The sequence below is a fragment of the Gigantopelta aegis genome, chromosome 8, assembly GCF_016097555.1.
Source record: "Gigantopelta aegis isolate Gae_Host chromosome 8, Gae_host_genome, whole genome shotgun sequence".
NCBI classification, from domain to species: domain Eukaryota; kingdom Metazoa; phylum Mollusca; class Gastropoda; order Neomphalida; family Peltospiridae; genus Gigantopelta; species Gigantopelta aegis.
Window position 1 is genome coordinate 4,449,188 of NC_054706.1, and position 7,473 is coordinate 4,456,660.

Sequence of the window (7,473 nt, forward strand, 5' to 3'; positions counted from 1 at the left end):
AATTGGTATGGACTTTCCTACTTTTCTCTGGTCAAAGAGAAGGGTTTTTTTGTATGTGAAGCAGTTATGCGTTTGTCATCTTTAAATACTATTATATGTAGTATTTAATTGGTATGGACTTTCCTACTTTTCTCTGGTCAAAGAGAAGGGTTTTTTTGTATGTGAAGCAGTTATGCGTTTGTCATCTTTAAATACTATTATATGTAGTATTTAATTGGTATGGACTTTCCTACTTTTCTCTGGTCAAAGAGAAGGGTTTTTTTGTATGTGAAGCAGTTATGCGTTTGTCATCTTTAAATACTATTATATGTAGTATTTAATTGGTATGGACTTTCCTACTTTTCTCTGGTCAAAGAGAAGGGTTTTTTTTGTATGTGAAGCAGTTATGCGTTTGTCATCTTTAAATACTATTATATGTAGTATTTAATTGGTATGGACTTTCCTACTTTTCTCTGGTCAAAGAGAAGGGTTTTTTTGTATGTGAAGCAGTTATGCGTTTGTCATCTTTAAATACTATTATATGTAGTATTTAATTGGTATGGACTTTCCTACTTTTCTCTGGTCAAAGAGAAGGGTTTTTTTGTATGTGAAGCAGTTATGCGTTTGTCATCTTTAAATACTATTATATGTAGTATTTAATTGGTATGGACTTTCCTACTTTTCCTAGGAAGTACCCAAATTCGGTCAGAATTTTTTCACAATATTTTATATTAGTGACAGATGTTTTGTCTAAGTAAGCTATAAACAATATTGCTTTTGTTGCATTTGAAATGTTTTTAGCTACTGGTAGCAGCTTTTGTTGCAACTGTATTACAGTTTTAACTTTAGCACTCTTGATCTTTGAATCAATGTAACTTAATATATGACCTGGTATAGGTTAGACTCAGCTGAATTGGATGGTTGGGAGAGTTTGCCCATTGGGGGAAGGAGTTTGGGGAGGGGGTTTAGAATGTTGTTGAGTTGTACTTACTGTCCGTACACATGCAACCACCATTTAATTCCAGTTGAGAACACTTCCTATAGCTATGATTGATGTTGCTACAGCTTTGAAAAGAATGAAAAGATGAAAAAATATGTGTGATATTAAATAATTGAATTGAATGCATATTATAATATTACTTGTATAATACATTTCATTGGTGTATTCGTCTTGTGAAACCCATTATTTGTGTTCATTTAATAAACATTTATTGCTTTAGAATTAAAAAACAAAAACATTTTTAAACATGTATATATAAGTGCTATTTACAGCCATTAATAATTTGTTTCTTATTTGATTGTACATTATTGATTTCTATACATGTTTTAATCAAACTGGTTTTGTCTAGTCTGGAAATGATTTACAAACAAAATTAAAATTACATATATCAATAATTTTAGTTTTAAACTAACATGAAAGATTTAGATATAAATATATTTGTTATTAGCAACTTTTTGCATTATTTCTATTTTAAAAACATTATATTTTAGAAATTGCCTGTTTGCTTAATAGATGTTCCTCTTAGACAGCTTTGTATGGTTGAATGATGACATTGTCGAATTGTGTAAGCAGCGATAACATCAAAATTATTGACTTTTTAACTTTTAAAAACATAATGATTGTTGTATTAACTTATATGGTTTTCCAATATTACTTATTTTGGTTTGTATTTGAATTTTTGGATATTCTGTAATTCAGAATACACTTTCAATGGGGTTTTTCCTTCTAATTAGTAAATTTATTATTATTTGCATAAATATTAATACATAAAAGTTCATTTCAGGGTTTTTTAGTATATAAAATGATGCAAGAAAATTCATTATTTTAAGTTAAAGCTTGGATTTACTTTTTATCATCTAATCTTAAAATCTGTTAATTAAAACAAAAAATGCATTTTGACATAATTTTAAATCTACAGATTTAAACAACATAAAAAATATCAGTGGTCCTTCTTTTGATAAAAACAGCTCAACTTAAACAAATTACATTAAGAATTATATATCTTGTAATTTTAGTGTTCATTAATCACGCATAATGTAAACATGTTTTCATCATTTTACTTTATCATCTGTATCATAATCTTTATTACTGTAAAATAAATAAAAATATTCTTAAACATGCAATTTACTTATTTCAAACAAATCAAAATACATTCCTCACCCCCAAAATGCTACAGTTTTAGACAAAACTTTACATACCACTTGTACTTGTATTTCGAAGACAAAACAGGATCTTTGTTTCAGTTTGTTTTATACCAGTTTTGTAAAAAAAAAATATTATTGTTTATTAATAAAATAGTTAATCATTATTGATGAAGAAATTTAAACAGAAATACTGTAATTACATGTAGAAATTAAATTATTCACCAGAAAAATTAATACTTTGGTACTAATGTTTTTACTTTTGCAGTATTGAATTCAGGTAATTTCTTTCTGCTGATATTAAAAACAAACAAACAAAATTTAGTTTTGTTCACATTTACAATAAGTGTTTACTTATTTAATGTTGTCGTGTTATTTTGTTCTACACATTTATTTTGTAAGCAGAATTTTGTAAATGTACAAATATTGAAGATCTTTTGCACAATTTGAACATAATTTATATATTGTATAATATCTTGTAGTGGTAATTTAAAACTATATATATATAATCTGTTTACCATAATGTGTACCTGTTATGTGACTTGTGTTTCGATTTATCCCCGTCGTCATTCAACACCTTTCTTGTTTGATTACTGGCTTGTATTTGAGAAGTTACGTGAAATGCATTACACAATGCCTCGTTTCTGTGATCACAGATTTGTTTATTTTTCTTCATTGCCCTGCTGTGACTGGCATTGTTTTGTTTTGTGCCAAGCAACACTGGTTAATATTACCGTGCCTTTGTAGAAACGTTCAGCTTGGTGCGCTAAGTGTGCTCGGCTGAAGGCTGGTTATTGTCTTATTAAGGAGTGTTTCGACAAGGTTTTTTTTAACAAGGGTTTCAAGAGTAAAGGAACAAAAGGCATTTGAAAGAGAATTCTCAGTCGGTTAGTGGCCATTCTCAGTTAACAACTCAGCTGAAAGAAAAAAACTAGCAAAAGAGTATGATTTACATTTTGGTGAAATTGTCGATAACTGTGAATGGTCCCTTTAGTGTTTTTGATTTTGTAGAAGTTTATGCATTTTTTTCTTTATCCTGCTGTTTTGATTACAGGGTTAAACAAGAAAATTAATATTTCATCTTTTCCACTATCTTCTTGTTTATTTATTCTCTGAAGAGCAGCTCTTCAGATATTTATGATGTATTGCTAAACAATATTAAGTACCAGTTACCTGGACTTGTGCTTGTACAATTTATTTAGTCTTGGATTGAGATTTATACTTGTCTAGATATAAAGCTGTACAAATAGCCAAGTGGCGAACAATTGAAAGCAGTTTTACAAGCACAGGTCGAGGTCAGTAATCTGTCTTTCCTTGTCCTCAGATCTGGATAGTCATTCATGCAGCATCCACTTCGTTCATCATTTGTTCTCATTTTCATCTTCGTGGAAGATTTATATCGTAAACACATTAAAGATGTTTGTGTCAAGAACCTGGTGTTTCATACTGGGTTTACAGTATCCATTTGTTTTTCTGTTTTTTTCTTAACAAAGATTATATGTCACAAATATGATCTGTGGTTTTGTAGTTATGCTCTCAGTGCAAGCAAACTAGTTGCCACAGTATTTCAGCTTACACATTTTAACGAGGAACTGCTGAATGTTGGATGTTACAATTTGCTTTTTGACTATTACTCTACATTGAGGTCAGAGAAATATATAAACATGTAATCATTTGTTTTCATTTTATCATTGTAGTCTTTAGATCACATTTTCTTGAATCATTCTTTATTGTTGTTTGCTTTTGTTTTGAGGGTTTTCTTTTTGTTTTTTCTTAAAGATTATATGCTTGTCCCTAGTTATTCTAATTTCACCAGCATTCCTATAAAATGTATTTTATTTTTTAGCAGTATATTTGTTAACGAGTATTGAGAAACTACATATGTACCTGCATTTTATTCTTAGTGTTTTCACTAATGAGTGTGTCTAGTTAAACATTCATTATATGGTTGTGCTACTTTTCCCCCAGAGCAGAAATAACATGTTTGTCAGGTATTGTCTTAACTAGCTTTGAAAACACAACAATGTTACACAAGTTGAAATAATTATCTTATAATATGGTTTGTGCTGTATTGTGATTCAACTAACAGTTATGTTTATACATTATTGACAAAACCATTTTGTTTTTGTCAAAAGAGATGATGAAAGTTTGTTTTAATTCTGTCAGCAATTTTAGAAAGAAGTCTACTTATTCATCACAGAATTTGTCACTTAGTAAAAACTAACTATAGTGGTTGTTATGCTCTGCATTGCTTGTTCATGCCAAGTACATGTGTGCCCAATCTCTGATAGCTATTTTGATTACTTAAGCTTTGGCATGAAATTGTTTAAATAGTGCATTAAGTGAAAAGTGCATCACACTGTGGGTACAATTGTGCATTATCAACTTCACTTCTACCCTGGTGTAATTCACAGTTGTACGTCTTTCGATGTAATACTTGACAGAGGTAAACTTTAATCCTCATTAGATAATTATTATATCCTGACATCAAAGGTAACTGTCTTCATGGGTAACAAGTGTCTTGAAGTCTTAATTCACAGTTGTACGTCTTTCGGTGTAATACTTGACAGAGGTAAACTTTAATCCTCATTAGATCATTATTATATCCTGACATCAAAGGTAACTGTCTTCATGGGTAACAAGTGTCTTGAGGTCTTAACCTTTGTTTCTTTTAAAGATCATTTGAAAAAGGATGCCAAGGTTAATAGCAATTTAATATTTACAAAAATTGTACATTGAAATCTGGAGGTTAACTTACCTGTTTAAAAAGACAATGTCCTAAAATAAAATTATCCTAAGGTTTTAAAATGTTACAAAAGTATTTTAGAAGTAAATTAACTACTACTTTAAAAAAAGAAGAAGAAGATGTATTCTAATGTAAAATTAGTCAATTTTAAAACATTAAAAAAATTAATAAAAATAACCTCATCAAAGGCTATCTGGAGATGAAATAAACTTACGTCAATATTAATACATTTTGAGATGAACAAGTTTACAGGTATCATGGCGCACATTGAACTAAGATAAAGTCTGTCTGTCTGTCCGTCTGTTTTGTGTCCGGGTCTTGTTTTCATCATCTCTGTGGCACATGGTTACCTCCACATTGATTTGTCACCTTCCCATTGATGCACAGAGTTTACTGGTGAGATTTATATGCAACATGTTCGATGTCATAAGCTTTTGTGCATTTTCATTTGTCAACCTCGTTTTGTGTGAAAATAAATCTTTTGTTTTAATGTCCTTTGTTTGTATTTATTGAAAGGGGCATGGATGACATGTATAGTAAATAGCCAGAGCATGGCTCACACATTTTATTTGATGATAATGTGAATTTTTTAGTTTTAGCTTTGCCAAGCTTGTGAAGCGCATCCGATTACTGGTAGTAACTTCCAGCCAGTGCTCTACAACTGGTGTCACAAAAGCTGTGGTATGTACTGTCTTGTCTGGGATGGTGCCTATAAAAGATCCCTTGCTGCTAATCGAAAACAGTAGCTCATGACAGTAGGTATCCTCTCTCAATATCTGTGTGGTCATTAACCATATGTCCGACGCCATATAACCATAAATAAAATGTGTTGAGTACGTTCTTAAATAAAACATTTCCTTCCTTCCTTCTCTCAATATCTGTGTGGTCATTAACCATATGTCCGACGCCATATAAACATAAATAAAATGTGTTGAGTACGTTGTTAAATAAAACATTTCCTTCCTTCTCTCAATATCTGTGTGGTCATTAACCATATGTCCGACGCCATATAACTGTAAATAAAATGTGTTGAGTACGTTGTTAAATAAAACATTTCCTTCCTTCCTTCTCAATATCTGTGTGGTCATTAACCATATGTCCGACGCCATATAACCGTAAATAAAATGTGTTGAGTACGTTGTTAAATAAAACATTTCCTTCCAATGACTGGTAGGTGATGGCTTCTTATCCCACTAACCCAGAGTGAAATAGATGTCTTTGAAATGAAGTATTCATGAATCTTATGCCAGTGTAATTGCTGCATTGGAATTTACTGTGCATCTGGAGGCCAGGTCAAAGTGACTAACCAAAAAAATTGTTTCCCTTATTTTTGGCTATTTAGAAAATAATTATGCCTGTTTTAAGATGTTTTATTTCGAAGAGTATATATACTAAATAATGCTGAAATGTAAAACCTAGGATTCAGTTTAAACTCTTACTACTTTTCAATGTAAATAAAAGGTTTTTTAAATTACCATTAAATTGAAGATATTAAATCTCATTTTTGATACAAGGGTGAAGGCCAAATGTTAGAGCGGACAATGGAATGAATGAATGTTTAAGATACCCCAGCACAAAAATACACATCGGCTATAGAGTGTCGGAAAAGGTATATGGAAATACGTGAAGCTGTCACTGTGCACGTCAGTCCAGCCTCTTGCGAATGAATGTTTAACGACACCCCAGCAATACCCCCCTTCCCCCGCCACACGCACACAAAATGGAATGAATGAATGTTTAACGACACCTCAGCACTACCCCCTCCTCCCCCCCCCCTCCACACACAAAATGGAATGAATGAATGTTTAACAACACCCCTGCACGAAAAATACATCGGCTATTGGGTGTCAAACTATTGTAATGAAACCGAGTGATGATCAACATCAATATAAAAATTCAAGATTTAAACAAAAACACGGCGTAAAGAACCGTGCAAAAATACAAATATCACAGACAGATACTGACTTTTACTCAAAATTTCAATTGTATCTCGAAGAAAACAAGAGATTTGTGCTGTATTGGCCATTCTCAAAGAGAATGTTACACCCCTGCACCACGGTGAGGTTACAGTACACACAGGGGCACACAAAATGGAGATCGGAGATGTCGAACAAAGGTAAATACAATAGAATCTCATTGGCTCGAACGCCCAACGGTCGAACCTACCGGTATTCTCGAACCAAGAACAAAGTCCCGTTTTTTCTCTCTATTAAACCCCTTTATTTTGGTGCTGATTGGTCGAATACCCCTGGGGTCGAACAGAAGCTTTCTCTCGAACCAGTTTATTGGTCCGAAATGTAAAATTAAACATATTTAGCTCGAACGGCTACGTCTATCCGAAGAAATATAAAAAATAATTTACGTATAATATTTTCGTCGACCCTTTCACGCTGATCGTGTTGTTTATTTAGCACCTGTCGGTAATTATCTTTCAGGTACACACAATTGTAATGCGGTAATCGTTAGATGAATGAACCTTGCAAGTAAAATCCAATCAACTCATGAGTCAATCGGACCATCTCGCCCAGCCGGTTTTAGGGAAACATGCGAGGTTGTCCGATTGATTTTTGTGTTACAGAAGCACCCGACAACGACCGAATGCATGG